This window comes from Schistocerca gregaria, chromosome 1 (genome assembly GCF_023897955.1).
Source record: "Schistocerca gregaria isolate iqSchGreg1 chromosome 1, iqSchGreg1.2, whole genome shotgun sequence".
In the NCBI taxonomy this organism is placed as follows: domain Eukaryota; kingdom Metazoa; phylum Arthropoda; class Insecta; order Orthoptera; family Acrididae; genus Schistocerca; species Schistocerca gregaria.
The window spans coordinates 1,057,484,050-1,057,508,628 of record NC_064920.1 but is presented as its reverse complement, the minus strand read 5'-3'; the positions used below and the strand labels follow the sequence as shown (position 1 = coordinate 1,057,508,628).

Below are 24,579 nucleotides of genomic sequence, written 5' to 3'. Positions count from 1 at the left end.
TAGACTGCGACGTGAGGTATTCAACCCACAACCGTTCAACTTAAAAAAAAAACGGCGGGTTGAGAAATTATTTCGACACAACCAGCACAGTTGGCATCCGTATGCGACAAGGCCAAATAATGGAAACCGGAATTACGGAAATCGGAGGAATTCGCGCCACAGAGATGTGAAGACTGAAGATATAATACAGATTACGGTCCATACCGGTATGGAAATGATAGAAATCACGTGAACGATTGGTCAGGTCCGCGTGATGAAAGGCGGCACACCAATGAAAATTACAATAGTTACAGTAATAGGAATGACCGACCAAGGAGAAATAGCGACGGCCGGCCGCAAGAAAATGTTGCACGCAGCGGTCCGGAAACTAATCGGCGACAGAATAACCACTCAGTACATTTGGTAAAGGTAACGGTCCAGTAATCAAGCAACGCCTTTGTACCCCCCGGTAAACAGGGGGCACAAACAAGCACACGTGACATCTTGAACAGTTATTCTTAACATAATAAGATTTTCACTCTGCAACTGAGTGTGCGCTGATATGAAACTGTTGTTGTTGTGGTCTTCAGTCCTGAGACTGGTTTCATGCACCTCTTCATGCTACTCTATCCTGTGCAAGCTTCTTCATCTCCCAGTACCTACTGCAACCTACATCCTTCTGAATCTGCTTAGTGTATTCATCCCTTGGTCTCCCTCTACGATTTTTTCCTTCCACGCTGCCCTCCAATGCTAAATTGTTGAGCCCTTGATGTCCTACCAACCGATCCCTTCTTCAGGTCAAGTTGTGCCACAAACTTCTCTTCTCCCCAATCCTATTCAATACTTCCTCATTAGTTATGTGATCTACCCATCTAATCTTCAGCTTTATTCTGTAGCACCACATTTCGAAAGCTTGTATTCTCTTCTTGTCCAAACTATTTATCGTCCATGTTTCACTTCCATACATGGCTACATTCCATACAAATACTTTCAGAAATGACTTCCTGACACTTAAATCTATATTTGATGTTAACAAATTTCTCTTCTTCAGAAACGCTTTCCTTGCATTGCCAGTCTACATTTTATATCCTCTCTACTTCGACCATCATCAGTTATTTTGCTCCCCAAATAGCAAAACTCCTTTACTACTTTAAGTGTCTCATTTCCTAATCTAATTCCCTCAGCATCACCCGACTTAATTCGACTACATTCCATTATCCTCGTTTTGCTTTTGTTGATGTTCATCTTACATACTCCTCTCAAGACACTGTCCATTCCATTCAACTGCTCTTCCAAGTCCCTTGCTGTCACTGACAGAATTACAATGTCACCGGCGAACCTTGAAGTTTTTATTTCTTTTCCATGGATTTTAATACCTACTCCAAATTTTTCTTTTGTTTCCTTTACTGCTTGCTCAATATACAGATTGAATTACATCGGGGAGAGGCTACAATCCTGTGTCACTCCCTTCCCAACCACTGCCTCCCTTTCATGCCCCTCGACTCTTATAACTGCCATCTGGTTTCTGTACAAATTGTAAATAGCCTTTCGCTCCCTGTATTCTACCCCTGCCACCTGTAGAATTTGAAAGAGAGTATTCCAGTCAACATTGTCAAAAGCTTTCTCTAAGTCTACAGATGCTAGAAACCTAGGTTTGCCTTTCCTTAATCTTTCTTCTAAGATAAGGTCAGTATTGCCTCACGTGTTCCAGTGTTTCTACGGAATCCAAACTGATCTTCCCCGAGGTCGGCTTCTACTAGTTTTTCCATTCGTCTGTAAATAAGTCGTGTTAGTATTTTGCAGCTGTGGCTTATTAAACTGATTGTTCGGTAATTTTCACATCTGTCAACACCTGCTTTCTTTGGGATTGGAATTATTATATTCTTCTTGAAGTCTGAGGGTATTTCGCCTGTTTCATACATCTTGCTCACTAGATGGTAGAGTTTTGTCAGGACTGGCTCTCCCAAGGCCGTGAGTAGTTCCAATGGAATGTTGTCTGCTCCGGGGGCAGATTAAAACTGTGTCCCCGACCGAGACTCGAACTCGGGACCTTTGCCTTTCGCGGGCAATTGCTCTACCAACTGAGCTACCGAAGCACGGGCGCGAGTTGTGCTTGCTGTTCGAGTCTCGGTCGGGCTCACAATTCTAATCGGACAGGAAGTTTCAGTTATTCTTAACATATGATCAGGATGCTACCGTAGAAGAAGATCTATGTGAAGAAGAGTTGAAAGCACCAAACAAGGTAAGTGACCGCGTGCACGCTGTAATAACAGCAAAAAAGATAGGAACTGTAATTAACAACGTAATTATAGATACAGGCGCATCTACGAATATTATTTCTAACAGTTTATTTAAAGAAGTTTCGAAAGCATTAAAAGTACCAGTGTTGCCAACGGAAAATTGTAAAATCTTGACAGCTGTGGGTAACAAGTCAAAAAGTATTAAGTGGCAGACGCAAATACCTGTTACCATTAGCGATGTCACGATAAACTGTGTATTCTTAATCGTTGACAAGTTAATCGTCAATTGAATTTTAGGTATGGAAGTTTTCCGGCAGTATAAAGTAAACATCGACATAGGCAGTGGACTTTGCTATTTTCGAGGGGGCAGTCGTAGTGTGAAGGTCAATCTTGTAAAGTCAACAATAGAGCGTAATGGCCAATTACAGAAAAAGCTGAAGTAAAACTAGTTTACCCACAAGTGCTACTGATAGATATTGCTTTCCCCAAACAATTAGACACGGAAATAATTAACGAACAGGCCGCCCACAAGAAGGTAGGAAAATTTACTTGTCTTCCAGAAACTCAACAAAATGAACTAGCAGAGCTTACTTATGAATACCGAGACATTTTTAGAAAACAGCCGACAATAATCAAAAATTATGAATACAAAATGGAAGTCTACACCCATAAAACGTACTGCCATAAATAATACGCGATACCTAGGGCAAAGAAGGAAGCGGTTCGCTAAATAAAAAAAAAAATAAAAAAAAAGTATTATGGTTCTGTGGAAGGTGATTGCACCTTCGCATTCGCTCTACTGCAGTCCCATCGTAGCTGTTAGCAAACCTGACGGCTCAGTCAGATTAGTACTTGATGCGCGGGAAATTAATAAGATCATCGTACCAATACGCACTAGGCCGGAAAACTTAGATGAGCAATTGCTTAAATTTCATGGAGTGAAGTATTTAAGATCCGTTGACATGAAGGCTTCGTATTGACAAATAGCCCTACATAGTGATAGCAGAAAACATACTGCGTTCATTCATGCTGGCAGAAGCTATCTAAGTTACTAAATAGTGATTCCCTACTCAACATTTTAAGGAAAAACCACACATGGTTGTAGACATAAAAATGCGAAGAAGAGTTCGTAAAAATCAAACAGGCACTCATAAACGCACCAATTTTGAAGCATCCCAACATGAACTATAACTTTTGTTTGAGCACGGACGCCTCATGTTAGGGATTAGGCTCTTGTCTGTTCCAATTAGTAAACTATAATGGAGAACAAAGTAAACATAATTAGTTTTGCCAGTAGAACGTTAACGGAATGTGAAAGAACCCATCCGGCAACTGAACTTTAAGCGTTAGCTGTAGTGTGGGCTTTCCGCAAGTTCCAATACTATCTGTGGGGAAGGCATACACGAGTGTTTTGTGGCCATTAGGCATTATCGTTTTTACTCATATATAAATTGCTGCACAAGCGGATTGCAACGTTGGTGTTTATTCCTCCGGGAATTTGATTTCGAGATAATTCATATCAAGGGTGAACAGAACGTAATTGCCGACGCATTATCGTGCTTGCCACAAGCCTTGAGCGAGTTCAATGAGTTGATCGAGCAGACTTCCGATTTTAGAGTTTTTCTGATGCATGATGGCACATTCCAACCATATCACAGAAAGATGTGTCAAGACATGAACAAACTACAAAAGGAAGACAATAGATGGAGACTATTATGCAGAAACTGTAGGCAGATGACAATAGTACATTGACACAAATGACATTGTCAAACGATGTTCTTTTCTACAGGCGCAATCCACTCTCCAACACCTGGTGTGTATACATCCGCTGGCCGGTGTGACCGAGCGGTTCTAGACGCTTCAGTTTGGAATCGCACGACCGCTACGGACGCAGGTTTGAATCCTGCCTTGGGCATGGATGTGTGTGATATCCTTAGGTTAGTTAGGTTTAAGTAGTTATAAGTTCTAGGGGACTGATGACCTCAGATGTTAAGTCCCGTAGTTCTCAGAGGCATTTGAACCATTTTGTATACATCCCAGAAGAATACATAGACAATTTGATAAGACACACACACAGAGTATGGGGACACTATGGGGTATCAAAATGTACAGCGAAAATATCAACGTATTGCTACTTCCCGAACCTCAGACACAGGATTGAACAAATAATAGAAAAAGTGTACAATATGTCAGAAGGTTAAACAACTTAATAGATCTTGTTTGGACGTATTACACACCACCATTCCAACTAGACCAAGAGAACTAGTTTCCGTGGACGCAGCAGGACCACATCCACGAGCTAGGGGAGGAGTTAGATACGTGATCGCATTTTGTGATGTCTTCACAAAGTACTTAAAAATGTATGCTATAAATGCAGTACTGTCAGGATCAATACTCAAACGCATGATGGAAGATTACATACCACTAGTGGGAAAACCGATAATTATATTAACTGATAATGCAACAAACATCACTAGTAATAAATGGAAAACCTATATTGGTATCCAAATTTCACTCAGAATGGAGCCCAATTGAAAGAAATTTTAAAGAATATAATCGCTTTATAAGAATTTATATACCAAATAAACAGACAAAATGGGTAGAATACATAGCCCCATTTCAGCATATTGTAAATAATTTAATTCATACTTCAACGGGCTTTACAGCTTCAGAGATAATGTTTCAAGGCACAGAACTTGACGAATGGGTTAAACCTTTACCTAAATTAGCCACGAAAGAAATAACACTAGACGAAAAGGTACGTCAAGCATTACTACAGATGTAAGAACTAGCAGAAATAAGGAGAAAACAGTTCAACAAAAAGATAAGAAAGGTTACAGAATTTAACATTGGTCAGGAAGTACTATTACGTACCCACCCAAAATCCTCTAAAATTAAGGCATTAAACAAAAAGTGGCAGTTGTATGTTGGCCCTTACATTTATAATAGGCAAACCTCACCCAGGATGTTATCTGTTAGGTAACGTATGAACGGACAAGGTGAAAGGGTTATACCCCCATAAGGATATCAAGGAATTTTTCCATTAAAGGTTATATGTTATTTTAACAAAAGTGAAATTATACAACCTTGGATCACATAGTAACATTGCTGTCATTAACATAACATACTAGCGACAACGGAAAAAAATTCTAATTCCGGTGTTCGTAGTTTAAAAAGTACATTGAAAAAGACAGTCGGTTGGTGAAAAACATGCACTAAACCAGAAAACATAACTGAAGTTTCAATTAAACATCGAAACTAGTAACCAACTGGGGGCATATGCCAGCTTTAAAACGCATAGTTAACCTCACCTAATGAAACATGTGCTACTGTGAGTCTTAACACTATAAAATAAACCACGCGGTCCTTTTGTAGTTTATCTCAGTTATTTAAGAGCGAGGAACAATGACAAATTAGCGCGAAAGTCAGAGTTTGTTCGCTTTAGACGAGCAACAAACCACGCGTCAAAGTCGCAATTCAACGCTCAGCTGACTGCATGGCAAGACGAGGGCATCGGCCGCGCTGTAGGCAGCGAGCGGGGGGGAAATCTTCCCCCCTCCCCTGTCCGATCAGCTGAGCGTATACAAAGCGCGAAGGCGCATGAACGGCCGAGTCCATACGACACGTGACCCATATTACGCACTGTTGGTTATCACGAGTAATATTCACCAAAAATGCAGAGCTTTCCCGCGCCTGCAGTCCAGTCTTGGTTCATACGCGCGCATGCGCGGAACGTTTAAGTCTTGTAAATAGTAGCTTAGAAAATTTAATTATAAGCTGGTACTTCGTAGTATTAAGTGAACGTACAAGTACGTACTGGTCATGGACGGTATTGTAATATTATATTATATTGAGTAAAATCTTAAGAGGTAAGACTAGCTTGTACGGAAGGAGAAAGAAAATAGCACAATAGAAAAAAAGTAATGCAGATATATAACCGGAAGAAAGGCTATGTACACGAGAACAACACACAATTACATATAGGGAAAAGCTAGCAGCAAAGAGATAACGCATACATTCACATTACACAGTAGCGAGCGATTTTCAGAATAAACAACAAGATAAACCCGTGAATTTTTGTGACTAAGGAAGCGAATGAAAGAAACTTTAAAATAGGACAATAATAAACAGATCTATGCAGCATGAGTAATGCACGTGAATCGCCCTCAAAACAAATACCTAGGCTTTATATAGAGAGAAACATGTTAACGTTAGGAAACACCTAAAGCACTTAGCAAACACAACTTTGTAGAATATATACGCTATACACGAGGGTACATGTACGAAAGCTAAAGTGTGAAGGAGGAAAATATGGAATTATTGCTCATTAATGGACCGTAAGACAGTTATGTACGTAAGAAGAAATATTTTGTTGTAAGTATTATTAGTATGAGGAGACGATGCTCAGCACACCCTGAATTATTTTGGAATATTGAGGGAATGGTGCAGGGTACCGGAAAAGGGCCCCACCAGCAAAGTGTATGTTATAGGGGTTGATATTTTTTTGTATGTATAAATGAATGTATGAATATGTGAAAGGCGAAAGAAGCACTGTACATGTACAGAAACTAATCAACATAGAAGTATATAATGAAAACTAAACTCTAAGACAACCTCGTATAAACATGTATACCTAACGTCAAGAAACAACTTAATTAAAACCCTAAGACTCTACGAGTTTACGAGAAAATAGGAAAAACCTGATACACGGTGCATCATTAGCGATGCTTCACTAATGTATGCAGAAGGAAGTTATGAATTACTTTACACACTTGAAACATGAAATGATAAATCATGTCAAAATTATATCTTTCATATATATCACCATTTACAGTCACAAAGAATGAAAATGATATCGCTGCTACACGAGAGACAGGTAAGTAGTGTGATCGACGACCTGTAAGCAAAAGGAATCGCCTATAAAATAAATTATGAACAAAAATGTCATACATAATTTTATGCTGCGCTGAAGCTATGAAAGTCAGAGTATTCGTGTACATAGACTTTCATGAGAACCGTTGCATTAAAATGTTTATATTTGTTTTTTCTCGTGATAACACAAGACGCCTATAAGCGCACTTAAGATGATACACGCACACAAGGGCGTGCCGCTGTTATGAAACACTGTACATAGTAACAGTAGTTACACCCTGAACTTCAAGATTTTATGTTTATATGTCCATGTTAATGTAGGAAGTTTTATTAGGGTTAATGATTTACAAGCACACCAGAACGTGCTTAAGCACAAAACACAGTAGATATTAGGGTTTTGCTGCATATAAATGATTATTTCGTGCATTTTCAGATTTTATGCGTAAAGACCGTAGAATACACGTAGTCGTTGCCATTAGCCTAAGGGCCTAAGTAGAAGGTAGAAAATTCCCTTCCCAAGCTTCAGTGGAGTGGCTACAGGTGTATTCTCTACACGATGATGCATGTCGTTGCGTATGAAGAATACGTAACGTAAGGTAAACCTTAACTTACACTCGCCGGCCTCTGGTGGCCGAGCGTTTCTAGGCGCTTCAGTCTGGAACTGCGCTACCGCTACGGTCGCAGGTTCGAATCCTGCCTCGGGCATGGATGTGTGTGATGTCCTTAGGTTAGTTAGGTTTAAGTAGTTATAAGTTCTAGGGGACTGATGACCCGAGATGTTAAGTCCCATAGTGCTCAGAGCAATTTGAACCAACTTAGTCAAGTTCAAGAAAGAAAACAAAGGACTTGTGCCTTCTAACTGCCTAACGGAAAAAGGTGTGTGTGTCAGTAAAATCCAAGACGAAGAAGCCACTATGAGTGGTCACAAAAATTTTCAATTCAGTGTTGCGTGAAATTTACATTTTTGAATTCTACGTCATTGTTGATTTAATCAGAGTTCTCACATTAGACGTAGAATTAGTTGTTGTGCCACAATATTAATTCATTAGTCGCCATCGATGTTCTCCTCTACTACTACTGCTACTACTACTTGCGATACCTCTTAGACAAATTACTTACGTACTGCTATCAGACGAAAAGATGAACCTGACACAAACTGTGGGAAGTTTGTTTTACAACCTTCGTACCTGGATAAACAGCTTTTCCTATTTGAGATATCTGTGAACGTTGCTGCATAAGACGATTTAAGAAGAAACTAAATTCCTTCAGCTACGCCAATGTTTACAGAAATCGTCTTAACGACACTAAATCGTCGTTTGCGAATCGTTTACTGGCCCTACTCTGCCGCATTTCGCTGGCTGGAAGGCAAAATGCTTACTGACAAATTTCACAGAAGGATAAATTTCTAATGGCTCTGAGCACTATGGGACTGAACTGCTAAGGTCATCAGTCCCCTAGAACTTAGAACTACTTAAACCTAACTAACCTAAGGACATCACACACATCCATGCCCGAGGCAGGATTCGAACCTGCGACCGTAGCGGTCGCGCGGTTCCAGACTGTAGCGCCTAGAAGCGCTCGGCCACTGCGGGCGGCACAGAAGGAATAGGGGGACGAAATGTCTCCCATTGGAAGGTCATATTGTTTTATTTAAATGACTACAAAACCAGGTAAAACGAACAGTGAGGTTGTCTGTATCATCACATTGCTGTGGTCTGTACGATGTTGCATTACTCAGGGCCTGGAATGATAAGCGGCCCGTTTAGGGAAGGCATATTGTATACAGAAGTGGAAGAGAGAGCACCACTAAATTCTACAATCCGTATGCATTGCATACACACACAAAAAATTACTGTTACAGTGTACTTATGGAGTCCAATGAGCGAATTGCATATTTTCCGGTGAGAAAGAGCACTGGCAAACACTCTTCCCTACATTAGATTACTTAAACTGGTGTCACTCTGAGCTAGAATTTATCGTCAGCGACTAAGTGTAAGGACAATGAGTCGGATGCCGGTTTTGCAACTGTGAAATACTTTCCTACATTATAGAAGCGAATATTAAATTTGCGAAAATTTTGAACTTCGATAGCTTAGAATGAAAATCTTTGTTGATAACAAAGGAAAAAATTGATTTCTAAAACATTATCTGTCATACACAACTTGAAACAGGCCACATCGACCAAATCATGTGGAAGAACCTATAGCGACGTATATCGGAAGGCATTAAGATCCCTTGGCTTTTGGTTTGGCAGTATTCGACCGCCATTTCTAGGCGCAAGTAAATGAAGAAAGGCAGCACGTTTTTGTTATCAAGTAATTTCTTCATCAATTACTTTAGTTTTAATGTAATCTACGAGTAATTGCTGATGTTTGATACACTCCTGGAAATTGAAATAAGAACACCGTGAATTCATTGTCCCAGGAAGGGGAAACTTTATTGACACATTCCTGGGGTCAGATACATCACATGATCACACTGACAGAAACACAGGCACATAGACACAGGCAACAGAGCATGCACAATGTCGGCACTAGTACAGTGTATATCCACCTTTCGCAGCAATGCAGGCTGCTATTCTCCCATGGAGACGATCGTAGAGATGCTGGATGTAGTCCTGTGGAACGGCTTGCCATGCCATTTCCACCTGGCGCCTCAGTTGGACCAGCGTTCGTGCTGGACGTGCAGACCGCGTGAGACGACGCTTCATCCAGTCCCAAACATGCTCAATGGGGGACAGATCCGGAGATCTTGCTGGCCAGGGTAGTTGACTTACACCTTCTAGAGCACGTTGGGTGGCATGGGATACATGCGGACGTGCATTGTCCTGTTGGAACAGCAAGTTCCCTTGCCGGTCTAGGAATGGTAGAACGATGGGTTCGATGACGGTTTGGATGTACCGTGCACTATTCAGTGACCCCTCGACGATCACCAGAGGTGTACGGCCAGTGTAGGAGATCGCTCCCCACACCATGATGCCGGGTGTTGGCCCTGTGTGCCTCGGTCGTATGCAGTCCTGATTGTGGCGCTCACCTGCACAGCGCCAAACACGCATACGACCATCATTGGCACCAAGGCAGAAGCGACTCTCATCGCTGAAGACGACACGTCTCCATTCGTCCCTCCATTCACGCTTGTCGCGACACCACTGGAGGCGGGCTGCACGATGTTGGGGCGTGAACGGAAGACGGCCTAACGGTGTGCGGGACCGTAGCCCAGCTTCATGGAGACGGTTCCGAATGGTCCTCGCCGATACCCCAGGAGCAACAGTGTCCCTAATTTGCTGGGAAGTGGCGGTGCGGTCCCCTACGGCACTGCGTAGGATCCTACGGTCTTGGCGTGCATCCGTGCGTCGCTGCGGTTCGGTCCCAGGTCGACGGACACGTGCACCTTCCGCCGACCACTGGCGACAACATCGATGTACTGTGGAGACCTCACGCCCCACGTGTTGAGGAATTCGGCGGTACGTCCACCCGGCCTCCCGCATGCCCACTATACGCCCTCGCTCAAAGTCCGCCAACTGCACATACGGTTCACGTCCACGCTGTCGCGGCATGCTACCAGTGTTAAAGACTGCGATGGAGCTCCGTATGCCACGGCAAACTGGCTGACACTGACGGCGGCGGTGCACAAATGCTGCGCAGCTAGCGCCATTCGACGGCCAACACCGCGGTTCCTGGTGTGTGCGCTGTGCCGTGCGTGTGATCATTGCTTGTACAGCCCTCTCGCAGTGTCCGGAGCAAGTATGGTGGGTCTGACACACCGGTGTCAATGTGTTCTTTTTTCCATTTCCAGGAGTGTATTAACATGAAAAGGATTCCGTAGACACGGAAAGAATCTGTTCTAGGGCAACTACTTCTATAATGACCAAAAGGCCTTAAATGACCTTCAAGCACATGTGTTCCAGCAGCGGTATGAAGAAAATGATAGTAATAATGATTGTAATAATTATCCGGTAACTTCACATTTCACAGTGGATTTTCTCGAAGTAAGAAATTTCCTGAATTAGTGAAAACTTCAAAATGGCTTCACATCGAGGCCATGATGCCTAGAAGAGTCTTTACACCCTGCTGACGTGAAAATAGCATAATGTCTGCGTCAGAAGCTTACTTCTATTTAACCATATAATAGACTCGCATTTTTTTCCACCGTGACTAATTTTGTAAGCTAAGCACATCATCCATTACAGCACACTCGTGGGGCTGGGAAATGTGGTCACAATGGTCTGATAGAACGAACTACCCCAATTGCAATGCGTGGGTTCAGGCATTTACTTTTAAAAGGCTCAAACAGATTTACTATACCTCTGGTAACCTCAAGAGAAAGACGTAATAATCCAGAACCTGCATTAAACATCACGTTCCTTCATTCCCAACTGGACAGAGCCAGTTTACTTTGGGAAATGACATAGGCAGAGGTCATGGTAAACAGAAATACTGTGGCCAGTAAACTTACTGACATTAGAAAATTTTATTTTATTTGATGAACCGAAATCCATTTAAAGGAACAGGGCTCTTATTTTACTTGTACTTGATTGAACTAGAGACGTTGAAAAATTTGGTGCTGGACTGTGATTCGAATTCGTATCTCCTCTTTCGAGGATCTGAATCTCTCGGAACAGTATAGTTCATTCATTTCTTTCCTTTTTCCAAGACTGCAATCTTCTTTAGGTTCCCTCCAAAGGTAAGTATGTGGGTACGAATACTGATCCAGTACAAAAATATTCATAATTTCATTTCAAGCCCTATCACGTACACACTGGCCTGCTAGTCAAAATTAACGTCCATTTTTAATGTCTGTTTATGTGTTTAAGCTATATTCGTGGACAATAAAGAAGAACGATAGGAGTGCGGTTCGATTGTCGCTCAGGCACAAAAATTTGTATCCTTATTTTAGATTCAAACACCTAGCAGCTGGTAAGAAAAACCGATACGTAACATTTGATTTTACTTAGTTAACAATCCGGTTAAGTGTTGGGTTCGTATCTCCTTCAAGAACTTCACATCATGCGTTTCATCTTTAAATGCATACACACTTTGTTTCTTCTGAATGGAGGTAAATCAGACATATTTCGTGGTTAGTTAACAGGGATGAAAGGATCTTGATAGGAGTCCTGGTTTATTACAAAAACTATCGTCTTTTATTTTCAAGTTTAGATCTGGTTACTGATATTGGCGAAAATTTCGGTAATTCATGACTCTTCACAGCTAGTCAGCAATGTGATTAGATTAGATTAATACTTGTTCCATAGATCATGAATACGACATTTAGTAATTATGTGGAACGTGTCATTTTAATGAAAGATTTCCTTACATACCGGTATTCAATTTCTTTACAACAATTTTTACCCTCTCATTCTTTTTTTATTTCTCTCTCTCTCTCTCTCTCTCTCTCTCTCTCTCTCTCTCTCTCTCTCTCCCACACACACAATCTTTTTTTTTTATTTGTTTGGTGTGCTCGACTATCGGCGAGGCACGAAAACGTCTGTGAATGAGTTTCTTAGTTTTGAGTACAGTTACGAAAGAAATATAAAAACAACTATGAGAGTTACTGATTTATGATGCTTAGTTTGCAGTCAGTTCTGAGTATTATTAGTAACTGCGCTCCATTCCCAACACCTAGTTACAGACGCATTACGTATTCCAGGTCGTAGCAGCCGCGTCTTTGAGACGCCAGCTATGGTCACTTCCCAGCCCGCTGTAAGATCACATCGGTTAGTCTTCTTCCTGCTGGTAGTGTAACTGAGATTTGGCAACAAGGCAAGGTATGTTTGACAACTCTGTGATCGACGAGTTACTTCCTGGTCTGCACGGAACTAAGCCTCAAAGTTCACTTGATTTTTCCTGTCATTTTCATTGAATAATCTGAGTTATTATCGCTTGAGGTGTAACAAAAAAATTGTAAATTTGCGGTTTTCAGCCCAGAAAACTCGTTGCACGTGGAAATCGCAACTAATCTCGTCTTTCAAATAGCGGTTTACGAGTTCTAACCACTTTTAGCTTCGTAAGAGGAAGGCACAACATATACCTCTTCTGTTGTGGTTGGCAGGAGAGCCAACACCGTGTTGCTAAGGGAGGCCGAAATGCACGCGTTTTAGCTCACGCAGGCTGGCGTGAGGTCTGGAACATGACAAGGGAATTAGAATTGAGAAAAACGGACGTAGCTGGTGGAATACTTAACTTTAATCCATTAAGGACGAACGTTGCTCTTGACATTACATGATTCAATATCTTTAATAACTGATAATGGCGCCTTGCTAGGTCGTAGCAAATAACGTAGCTGAAGGCTGTGCTAACTATAGTCTCGGCAAATGAGAGAGTATTTAGTCAGTGTGGCGGCGCTCGGTCTGCAACCACTGCTAGTGACGACACGCGGGTCCGACGTATACTACTGGACCGCGGCCGATTTAAAGGCTACCACATAGCAAGTGTGGTGTCTGTCGGTGACACCACATTCCTCCCCTGGAAATCGGCGTACGGTTGTGGAATAAGACTTCCGCCCGCTGTGAGGAGGACCCCATGTTGACGTATGCAACGAGGTGGAGAGCCGAACAACGGGCGAGGCTGTGCCACCCGCACCCTGCCATTCGGACCACGGGAAGCTAGGAAACGCCTGAAAACCTGCTGCAGGGTGCACGCCAACATGCGGTGTATGCGCCCGTAGAGAGACAGGAAGGGCCGAAGGGTCGACCTCCATCGGGCTAGGGCACCCGACGGGCGAAGACGACATATGGTCCGGAGCGGGCAAGAGTTCCATGTCGGAGGACAACTGGTCACGGGAAGCGATCGGCGGTGCGTGACCGAGGGAGGCGCCCGGCGGTTGCAGCGACGCGTCCACTGCGGGCGTCGCCGGCGGGAGAACAGGCGGTGGAGGCGGAGCGTCGCCATGGGGCAAAATGGAAGGCAGCGTCAGTAACACCTGGGGGCTGAGGCGAGCCACTAGACGGGTCCCCGGGGTGCTGACCGGACGGCACCGTCGCTGAAAGCAGACGGCGAGCTGCAAATCCCGTGCGACGACAGAGGCGCAGCTGATTGAGATGCCGACGCTCCTCACCAGAGGCCCCCAAAACCAGATACATAGCGCGTCAGAGGCAGCGAAGAATGCGCCCTTCGAGCCAACGCCGTGAACCTCGATGGTGGCGATAGTAGACAAAGTCACCTGGAGCAAAAGCAGGTGTCTGCCGGTGCACAGGAACCTGATGCGGCGGATGCAGCAAAGACATCAAGGTTCGATGATGACGACCGTGGAGCAACTCAGCCGGCGAGCGACCATCTCGGGGCTGCTGAGAGCGATACGAGGACAAAAAGAGCAATAACCCGTCCTACCGAGAATGCGACTCTCATCTTCAACATCTGTGACTTCAAAGTCCTGACCAATCGTTCAACGGCACCGTTTGACTGTGGCAAAACGGCGTGAACGCCAGATGTTGAATACCATTGGCCTTGCAGAATGACAAATTCTGCGGACATGAATTGTGGACCATTGTCGGAAACAATAGTCTGTGGAAGGCCTTCAATGCAAAAGATAGCGGATAACGCTTGGATGGTGGCAGATGACATCGTGGAAGACATCCTGACAACAAAAGGAAAATTACTGAATGAATCTATCACAACCATCAAGCATTCCAGAATGGACCAGAAAAATCGATGTGTAAGCGTTGCCAAGGGGAAGTGGCTTTTGGCCATGCAAAGAATTTCCGCGGCGGCGCTGATTGCTGTTCAGCACACACCAAGCAAGAAGAGCACATATTCGTAATCGCGGCATCGATTCCGAAACAAGTACAGTGCTGACGAGCAAGTTGTTTTGTTCTCACTATACCCCAATGTCATTGGTGGAGAAGCTGTAAGACAGAGGACTCTAACGAACGTGGTACCACGACCCTGGACTGATCATTATCAGAACGCAACAGCAAAACACCACATCGTACAAAGTCTCTCCTTGTGAGCAAAAAATCTGCGAACAAACGGGTCCCCGATCCATGACTTTGACAAGGACCATTGCGTAGCAACAAAATGGAGAACGGGAGCAAGGACAGGATCGGCAGCTGTGGCTGTAGCTACACAACAAAAATCAATCGGAAACTATTCGACCACGTCATCGGTTTCCGCATCAATGAACAGGTAAGCAAGTTCGGAGGAATCGAATGCCCTATCCTCAGCAAGAGGCAAGCGGGACAACGCATTGGCGTTTCCGTGCCTAGCGGTGGACCGATACAAGATATCGTAGCGGTACTGCGAGAGGAAAATAGACCAGCGAATGAATTTCTGCGCTGTACGTGGAGGCACAGGCTTGGTCGGATGAAAAAGCGATGTCAAAGGTTTGTGGTCTGTGATTATGGTAAAGTGACGACTATACAAGAAATCATGAAACTTTGTAACACCAAATACGAGAGCCAATGCTTCTTTCTCGATCTGTGAATAATTTCTTTGCACAGACGAGAGCAATTTGGACGCAAAGGCAATAGGGCGATCGTGCGATCCATCTTTGTGCGCAAGCACAGCACCGATCCCGAAATCCGATGCATCCACCATCAACAAAAGGGTTTTCTGGGGGTCGAATGGCGTAAGGCAAGTATTGGAAAACAACGCCGTTTTCAACTGGCGAAAGGCGCATTCGCATTCCGTCGTCCAGACGAACTGAACACCCTTATGGCGTAAGCGATGAAGCGGAGCTGAAATGGAAGAGGCATGCGGCAAATATTTACGGTAATAGTTGATTTTTCCCAGCACACTCTGTAGCTGCTTCAAATTCTGCGGCGAAGGCAAGTCTTGTATGGCACGGAGGTGCGTGGGACTGGGATGTATGCCTTGGGCATTGAGTACATGTCCCAAGTATGGCAAGTCCCGAGCAAAAAACACACATTTGTCCTTTCGCAAGCGAAGACCATTTTGTCGCAAGACCTGAAATAATGTTCTGAGATTGGCCAAAAGTTCTTCTTCCGTCTTTCCGGAGATCACAATATCGTCCAGATAATTTGCTGCAGTAGGGATCGACGCACAGTTTGTAGATATTGCTGAAACAATGCAGGGGCGGATACACACCCGAATGGCAGTCGTCTGAATCGATACAAACCAAGATGCGCGCAGTCCGGAACCGTGCGACTGCTATGGTCTCAGGTTCAAATCCTGCCTCGGGCATGGATGTGTGTGATGTCCCTAGGTTAGTTAGGTTTAAGTAGTTCTAAGTTCTAGGGGACTAATGACCACAGCGGTTGAGTCCCATAGTGCTCAGAGCCATTTGAACCAAGATGCGTGTTAACCACCAAAATGCGCTGGGATTCTTCGTCCACCGGTATTTGCAAGTACGCATCTGCTAGGTCCAACTTCGAAAAATAATTACTAAAAAATGGTTCTGAGCACTATGGGACTCAACTGCTGTGGTCATTAGTCCCCTAGAACTTAGAACTACTTAAACCTAACTAACCTAAGGACATCACACACATCCATGCCCGAGGCAGGATTCGAACCTGCGACCGTAGCAGTCGCACGGTTCCGGACTGCGCGCCTAGAACCGCGAGACCACCGCGGCCGGCAATAATTACTCGGGCACAGTTTGTCAAAAAGATCTTCTGGGCGGGGTGAAGGAAAAGTTGCAATCACTAGTTGTGGATCCACTGTTGCTTTTAAGTCCACACAAAGTCTCAATTTGCCGGAAGGTTTTGGCAAAATTACTAAGGGTGATGCCCAGAGAGAAGCCTGCACACGTTCAATTACACCTTGTGGTTCCAAATCGTGTAATGTTTTTGCGACCTCATCACGCAATGCGTGGGGAACATTGCGCGCTCTGAAAAATTTCGGTTGCGCGTGTACTTTCAGTTCCAAATGTGTCATAGTTCTTAGCGCAACCGAGCCCCGGTGCAAAATGTCTGCAAATTCTTCACATAGACGAGAAACACTGTCTGAAGGCACCGTCTGTTTCACTGAAAGGACCCGATTTACTATAGACAAGTTAAACAACTGAAATAAATCGAAACCAAAAAAGTTCACTGCAGAAGAAGAACGAAGGACGTAAAATGACACAAGTTTTGTTTGTCCTTTGTATGTTGCAAGGAAGCTCCACTGTCCTAACACAGGGATACCTTGACCTGAATAACTACTTAACATTTGCGGCACACAACGGAGGTGTGCTCAGCGGTTTGTAAGTGTCTTGATTGAGCAGTGAAACTGCAGCTCCTGTATCGAGCTGGAATGATATCACTTTGCCGTTAATGTCCAAGTCTACAAAAAGTTTATTGTCCTGCTGATGACAAGAGCGACTGTCTCGTGCAACGTGAATTGACACTGGTACATAATTACGTGCGACTTGACGGGAGTTCCGGCGATGTCGACGCACGCTATTTTTGGGACGAACACAGTCACTGTTAGAGAAAGTGGCACTGGGCGGAGTGGAATGAACTACATGAATTTCCATGGGCGAAGTTTCGCGAGCCTGAGTATCCTTGGTTCGATTCCGATTCCGGCGCGAAGCAAAGGGCCTGGAACGGTTTTGAGCTTCCGATCTGAGCTTTTTCTGGAAAACACTCTGAACATGTCCTTTTTTATTACAATAAAAGCAAATAGCTTGGCGTGACTGGCAATTTTCACGCGAATGTTTAGTAGCACACCGCGGGCATGATTTGGTCATTGCATTTGCTTGCCGGCGCGACACACGTGGCTGAGAGCCTGGCGGCAGCGGCGCGGCCGGGCGCGAGGGCTGTTTACTGCTCCGTGCTGCTCGCCTGGCGGGCCCGCTAACCTGACACACTGCTGGCGAAGTTTCAAATGATTCGTGAGCAAAGTCAAGTGTGTCCTGCCGATCCAATATGTCCATCACTTATTGAAGGGAGGGACTGACTAGTTTCAAAATCTGTACCCTTATACGAACATCAGAAACGTTCTGTGCAGTTGAATCACGTACCATAGTATCTGAATAGGGGAATCCACATTGACACTCAAAAGCACAATCCCTAGTAAGGCCTTGCGAAGTTGCAACCCACTCCCGATTAGTCTGACCTGCCATACGTTTTGTACGAAAGAAGGTATGCCGTTTGGCAACTACATTGACTGGTTCTTTGAAATATGTATCTAATGCAGACAAAATTTCTTCGTAGGACAGAGTTGCGACGTCGCGTCGGGGAAATAATTTGACTATCACACGGTACGTACTCACGCTGACCGACGATAACAAAAAAGGCTGCCGCTCGTTACCTTGAATTCTGTAGGCGGCGAGATGGAATCCAAATTGGCGTGACCACTCCGTCCAGCTTTCCAGTGCAGCATCAAAAGGTCGAAAAGTTGGTGCAACACCGTGTTGTGGCTACGTTAGCGGTGGAGCGGCGGCTGCCGCATCGTTTTGCATTGCACGTTGACACTGGACGAGCTGTCCAAGGGCATCCAGCAATGCCTGCGTCTGCTGATTCTGTAAGCGATAAATTTCGGACAGTACATCTGGAGATTGCGGCGAAGCCATTACACAAGTAAATCAGGGCAATATCGTCGCCAGTGTTGTGGTTGGCAGGAGAGCCAACACCGTGTTACTAAAGGAGGCCGAAATGCACGCGTTTTAGCTCACGCAGGCTGGCGTGAGGTCTGGAACATGACAAGGGATTTAGAATTGAGAAAAACGGACGTAGCTGGTGGAATACTTAACTTGAATCCATTAAGGACGAACGTCGCTCTAGACATTACATTATTCAATATCAATAATAACTGATAATGGCGCCTTGCTAGGTCATAGCAAAAAACGTAGCTGAAGGCTATGCTAACTATAGTCTCGGCAAATGAGAGAGTATTTAGTCAGTGAACCATCGCTAGCAAAGTCGGCTGTACAACTGGGGCGAGTGCTAGGAAGTCTCTCTAGACCTGCCGTGTGTCGGCGCTCGGTCTGCAACCACTGCTAGTGGCGACACGCGGGTCCGACGTACACTACCGGGCCGCGGCCGATTTAAAGGCTACCACCTAGCAAGTGTGGTGTCTGGCGGTGATACCACATCTTCACTAACTCTGTGGGGATGTGCTGACATGTGAAAAAGCGTCTGTTATGGTTCGCGGTTCCAGTCTCTCTGACTCGTAAAATTTTTATCCCTTCTGTGAAAGAGCTACAAGCAGTCAGATCAAACATCGATAAGGAAATCTCAAGAAAATACTTAGCTCATAGTGCAATGGTGAAAAACTTGCAATTCTGCACAACTGGTAACCCCTCTTTCCGCTGTTAACAAGCAAATTTTGGGTTTCTAGGAATACATAACTTTATTTATGAAATGCCACATTTGCATGCCTGTTGAATATGACACAGCATACCAATTAAACACAGACACAATTGAAATCTAAGTGAGTAGTATTTTACTAATTTGTGCTGATAGAGGCCCGCTTGTGTACAGATACTCAGTTTTATTAAAACAGAGTTTCGTCGTAAGGTTATCATGGGTAGTTTTATTTCATTTCTTATAATACAGTGCACAATTTTCGTAAGGTTTCTTTTAGTGTTGTTAAAACAATAGTAAAAATGAGACAGAAATTAATCATTAGCCATATATGCGGATTCTCTGATGTTATCTATAACAGTCTGACAATGCACATGCAGTTTATTGATTACATGCATGTAGAAAACATGTTCTCAGTTAAAGCTGTCAAACAAGGTTTGAAGAAGACGATAGCTAATGTAGAAAATACGTTTCTGACTATTTGAACATGATGCGCTCTCCCCATACATAATACAAAAGCTTCGAGAAGTATCTGCTGCCTGGCCATTTATTAAACCTCAAAAGAACAAAGTGTCGCAGAAGTTAGCCCTTTTTCCACATGCGGCTATTTTGGGTTGGAAAGTGAAGTTAATTACGTTCAAAGTTCCATTAAGCTGACAACTTCAGCAGACAGCAGAATTGTGTTTTAAAAAATGTAGCAGTGATTGTAATAGAAGTCGCGACATCTTATCTATGGCTCACGAGGCTTACCGTTACGCTCCTAGCTACTGGCATGTAGCTACAGCAGCTGCAGAAGTCAACAACAGTTCCTCCAGAACTTCCGCATTCCACAGTGCTGTGAGATAATGGATATGGCCGGATCTAGACTCCTGAGAGACAGACAGTTACAGCTTTTCTTTTGCACTGCACGTCGTTTTCAACAAACAGATAGCGCAATAGACTAGCTTAAATGGAAACTAACACTTTCTATTTAAGCTGGCCGCGGTGGCCGACGTTAGTTAGGTTTAAATAGTTCTAAGTTCTAGGGGACTGATGACCTCAGAAGTTAAGTCCCATAGTGCTCAAAGCCATTTTTGAACTTTCTATTTCAATTTCTGCATCCTACACTGCTGGAAGTTCTGTGATTTTGTTTCATGATTTTATTTCGGTGATTACAAAATAGAGTCGCATATATGCACTGTGTAGCCGAGGCAGATAGTTCATGGCGATTCGGTCAACCAAATAAATGAATGTACTGAACATGCTGCAAACCATTCGATTCCAACTTCTGCCAATAATTTTTAATAGGGAGAGACAGATTCTATTCTCTTCTGGCTACGCCAAGTGAAGAAGGTATAATGGCATTGTGTTCTGAAATTCACATTATACATTATATTCCTTCTCTAGCAAGTAGACGTTAGGTTGAACCACAATAAAACCAGGAGTGGCGAAATGTGGGAACTCTATCACCAGTAACCTTTCTTATACTAGTTACTTATTTCTAGTGACGAAACAAACGCTATGTAGGGCCACAGGACACATATTCCATCTTCTATTTGAGCTTCTGTATGTCGATAAAATTGGTTCTGAATTGGAATGCAACTCAGACCGCCCTTAACGCGGAATTTGATCCCTTCGTGACAATACAGCTCGACTACAATTTGTTGGTTGTTCAAAACTGCAGATTCCTCAACATCTCCACACACTGTGCGTGAATGGATTCGAATCCTGGTCCGGCACTAAGGTTTTCATTGTGTATTATCAAGCTCTAGCATGAGAACACCTATCTGCTGTTGGATAATAATTCTGATTTTTAATACATTTTCATTCGTTGTCAACACTAACTATATCTAACGTTTTTGACTCCCATTGAGACATAGAACTATTTGCGAAATCACTGTAAGTTCAAGGATGTTATTTCGAGCTGCTGGTGGAGAAAAATTCGGTAGCTGATGTCTGTGTGTAGTCAACAACGATATGTGTGGGATTCGATTCCCTGTCAGCACTGAACTCTTCGTCATATTATTTGTAGTTCAAAAATGCTCACAAGTCGCTGCTGGTGTAACAAACTCATATTTAACGTTCATTTTCTCTAGAATATAACAGCGATAGGAATCCTGGGAAGGTGGTGGTGGTGGTTAGTGTTTATCGTCCCGTCGACAACGAGGTCATTAGAGACGGAGCGCAATCTCGGGGTAGGGAAGGATTGGGAAGGAAATCGGCCGTGCCCTTTCACAGGAACCATCCCGGCATTTGCCTGAAACGATTTAGGGAAATCACGGAAAACTTAAATCAGGAAGGCTGGAGACGGGATTGAACCGTCGTCCTCCCGAATGCGAGTCCAGTGTGCTCCTGGGAAGGAAGAAAGTAATGTTTCGTCTCATCATTTCAGTTAAAACATCTAGCTACTGCCGAGAAAATCCGATATGTCGCAGTTGATTGTGCTTCGATAACAATCCGATTAGGTTCTGGGTTCGAATCCCTGTCCAACACAAAGCTTTATCTCACGGCATTTCAAGTAAGTTACTTGTGAAGAAGCAATATTTAACATCTCTCGTACTTCGTTAACGGGGACAATAGATGCTGAGTAGGAATTCGCGTCCGTTAAAAATGTTTACGTTGATATTTGCTGACCGATACTGTCTAAAGTCGAGGTAGATCACTCTCTGAGTGCCTAGTCAGGAATGACTGTTAGTTTCCGTCAGTCACGAAATCTCAGCCTGCATGACCTGGGTTTGAATCCATATGCAGAACGAGGCTGTTCGTCGTGTCATTTGAAGTTCATACATATTCTCAACTAGCTGCTCGTGAATAACTTAAATTTTTAGTGTCATTCTGTGTTAAATAACAAGTGCGATATGTTACTTTGAAGAGGAAATCATGAATACGACGAACTTGCTACGTGAATTACCTATCTGGCTTAATACTGAGAGTGGTAACATTTCAGTTATGTCATTTATTGTAATAAATCTGAGCTTACAAGCTTTAAGGACCGTATTATCTATGATAAGATGTTCCCTGATATTTGTAGTATCTTGGTATTACTTTATATCTTGAGTTATTGCGATACAGAGAAGTGTTTTCTAGTGGTGACTTATTGGAACCATTTTCAATGGTCAAACGACTGTACCAAGGAGCGATTAGAGGACCTCCTAAACAGCTGCGTTATATAGGTTGCATGCGAGTCAGGCGAAATGCAATTCAGGTCGTTCGGATACTTTTGGGCATGACTGTACCTCGTCGTATCAGGTCTAAGTACTGGAAGGAACTACAAAAAGCACACGCATACTGAGGTTCGGAAGTCGAGACGGTACCCGCACGTTGGTGTATATTTACTGCACTGGTGCGCGCATTCAACCAACGTCGCCCATGAATGGTCGACTAAACAATCAGGCGCGCGTATCGTCCGCCCATATTCAACACAGGGGCCAGCGAACAAAGCTCGTCGCCCCAGAATAAATACAGAAAGCAATACAAGGACTTAATTTTCACCTTTGATGAGGAAGGAAACATTTGTAAATAACGTTGTATTCATTGTATAATTTATTGTACAAACTTTACTACATGATGTCGTTTTCTCAGTATAAATCAAAAATTTGTATATTAGGATTAAGGTTTTTTAAATATTAGCGTAAGTATGCCAAAAACATGACGCACACACAGTAATACCAAAGAATTCACAGTGCCATGAAAACGAGACAGTAAAAATGAAGTTTGTGAATAACCCCCCCCCCCCCCCAAACCTATCAATTGCAAGGTTGACTACTGTATCATGTCAATCAAATAAATTTTCTAGTGACAGCAGGGGGGCAGTTGTAATGAACACATTCAGACGCAGAGACATAGCATACCTCAAAGGCTGCGCCAAAGATAAAATTGAGAGGGATGTAGAATAAAATCTCTGTAATGTTCATATTGGATTCTTATTTTGTTTCAAACTCCAAGAAGGAGTTAAGAGACACTTTCGATTGTTACTTCCTAGGGGATGGACGTAATTTTTGGTGTGTGCGAAAAAGCAGCCATCTTTTTAGTATTTATGGTTTGTGCGACGAGCAGAGCAAGTCTTATTGTCTTGTGAATAAAAAATAGTGAGAAGTATCTAAGTTTTATGAAAATATGTAAACCGACGTAGTATTGTGTTCCTTGGTTTCCACCGCCTTCGTGCAGTAAACTGATGCTGATTTAGGAAGATACACACGGTCAACAAAGAGAAGAACATCGATGGCAAGTTAATCGGAATTGTAAATTATATTACAGGCAAATTTCACGCACCACTGAATTTGTCCGCATTCGAGCCAGTCAATACAGTTCGTAAAAAAAAAAAAAAAAAAAAAAAAAAAAAAAAAAAAAAAAAAAAAAAAAAAAAAAGTTCTAAAGTTAAAGTTTCATATCCATAATTTTTTCTCTTTTCAAACAATCAATAAATTTAATTTTTTTAGAGCTAGACGAGTAGAGAGCTAGACAGCCACCTATCTAAAGGAACAGTGCTGTCGCAATGTGATCGGATTTCAAGATCATTAGCAGGGGTGACTTCGCTGGGGGTATACATCACCATATGAAAGACTGGAAGATTTGTGCGAATATGGGGAGTAAACGATGCTCTGACGAATGGGATGCTCAGAGGTGACCGCTTTTAGTTGTTGTGAGCAAAACGTATTACTCCCTCCCACATACGTCCCGCGATCGAAGAGTGGATGATTCACATGAATATGGAGGGTAAGCGATACTATGACAAAAGAGAGGCTTATAGGTGATATCTTTATCGATTCTTCTAATCGTTGTGAGCAGACATATTACTCCTTCCCACAATCCGGGGGGCATAAAAAAAAATGTATACACACTTCGAAGCGTCATAGAAAATTTATTTCCCGTTCTACAATGTTAAATATCTGGAAATGGAAAGCTAAGAAGCCCAATTTGAAAAATAAATGTACTTTGCAAATGTGATTAATGTTCGAACTGGTGGCCTTCAGCATCAATACATTTCTGAGTACGAGTCACCATTGATTCTGTACATCGTACCAAAGTGTCCAATGAGATTTCTGCGCACATCACCCGTATCTCATTCCAAAGTGTGTCCAGGTTACGTGGTTTACGTTTGTACACCTCATCTTTTACTGTGCCCCATAAGAAGAAATCCAACGGCGTGACGTCTGAAGAGCATGCAGGAAACTCGATTGGTCCCCTGCCTCCTATCCACTGGCCTGGCACGTTGTGATCCAGGTACGTCCCTATGATACTGCGGTGGGGCGCCATCTTGTTGGAAATAAAACTCATCATCACCGTATAATGCACGAATGGCAGGGAATATGGAGTCAGCAAGCATTG

The 24,579-nt window shown here is 43.3% G+C and overlaps 1 non-coding gene across 1 annotated transcript; it reads right to left on the bottom strand.

The window, feature by feature from the left end:
• Positions 1 to 2,000: 2,000 nt before the first annotated feature.
• On the bottom strand, positions 2,001 to 2,075 carry Trnas-cga (transfer RNA serine (anticodon CGA)). Its single transcript has one exon. It is a non-coding gene; the product is annotated as a tRNA-Ser (tRNA).
• Between the last annotated feature and the right edge of the window lie 22,504 nt (positions 2,076 to 24,579).